Source organism: Rhinopithecus bieti, unplaced genomic scaffold (assembly GCF_001698545.2).
Source record: "Rhinopithecus bieti isolate Rb0 unplaced genomic scaffold, ASM169854v2 scaffold_5216, whole genome shotgun sequence".
In the NCBI taxonomy this organism is placed as follows: Eukaryota; Metazoa; Chordata; class Mammalia; order Primates; family Cercopithecidae; genus Rhinopithecus; species Rhinopithecus bieti.
This window is the reverse complement of record NW_016805021.1, coordinates 1,677,143-1,678,639: the sequence shown is the minus strand read 5'-3', so window position 1 is coordinate 1,678,639 and position 1,497 is coordinate 1,677,143.

Below are 1,497 nucleotides of genomic sequence, written 5' to 3'. Positions count from 1 at the left end.
GTCAGAACGCCACGGAGCAGGTTGCTGCGCTTGACTGATTGGGTTTACCCTATTTTTGTTTTGAGTTAGAGCCAACTGTCCTCATTCCTTTTCGTGGCTCTGAGTAGGACCTGCTCCATTATATCTCTTCCTCTAAACGCCTCCATCTGAAATGCTGGAAAACCGTGCGCAGCTCATAACCCAAGGCCTGGTTCCCATTCACCTTTCCTCTTCTACTTCTAAGCTGCCCAAGACACTCCTTCGCCAAAGCTCTGTCTGAAAACGAGTCCATCTAAGGTCAAGCCTTGCGTCATGTGCCAGGGGATTAGACGAGTGGATTCCAGGCCCAGTTTTGCTTCTTCAACTTTGCTGGGAGGCTTTGGGCAAGTTATTTAACCTGTCTGGGCTTCAGTTGCCTCACTGCTAAAATGGGTACGGTGATGTTTATTTGAAAGAGCAAAGCGATTGGCACAAAAATCGCATTAACAGAAATATCTTCATTCTGGCAGGGCGGGGTGGCTCACGCCAGTAATCCCAGCACTTTGGGAGGCCGAAGCAGGCGGATCACCTGAGGTCAGGAGCTCGAGACCAGCCTTGCCAACATGGTGAAACCCCCCTCCCCCGTCTCTAGTAAATATACAAAAAAATTAGACGGGCGTGGTGGCGGGTGCCTGTAATCCCAGCTACTCGGGAGGCTGGGGCAGAATTGCTTGAACCCGGGAAGCAGAGGTTGCAGTGAGCCGAGATCGCGTCACTGCACTCCAGCCTGGGTGACACAGTGAAGCTCCGTCTCAAAAAAAAAAAAAAAAAAAATACTTTCGTTCCTCTTGGGGAGGTGGCTGTGAGGACAGCAGATCTGAGTGGGAGAAAACCTAGAGACGGTCTCCCTCCCTTCTGTACGGAACAAGCAATTATTGGGCACCCTCTTTTTAGTGAGGAAGCAGGGACGGAAAATGAGTCCTTGGGACAGCGCGGGAGGAGAGGGTGGAAAACGTACCACTATTTAGGGAAGCACGGAAAGGGCTCTCAATGGATCTCTCACAAAGTGCCGTCAGGGCAGAATCAGGGCAGAACAGTCAAGGGCCCAGGGATTCGAGGAAGCTTGGGCGGAGCGGAGAGCCCAAAAGTTGAAAGTTTTCTTGGCAGATGAGGGAGGGAAAGGGATTTCACGAACAAGGATCTCGTGGGTGGGCTGTCCCAGTTGGCACGCGGCGGTCTGGTCTGTGCAGGACAGACAGGAATCGCTTACTAAGGCTCCAACCTTTTAGAGTCAGCAACAAGCTCTTTCTCCGGATCTGAAGGCGGAGGGGCGCTGCGCCTTCCTTGGCGAGGGCCCGAGCGCGGCCAGACCGCGCACCAGACCCGGAACGCGGGGCCTGAAGGCTGGCGGCCGAATCCGGAGCTCGGCGCCCCAACCGGGAAGTGATCGCGGCAGCCCACCCGCCTGACGCCAGCGGAAGTGCGAGCTCCGGGCGAGCCTGCTTCGCCGCCGGGCGCCCGGGAAGGGGTGGGCGCGGG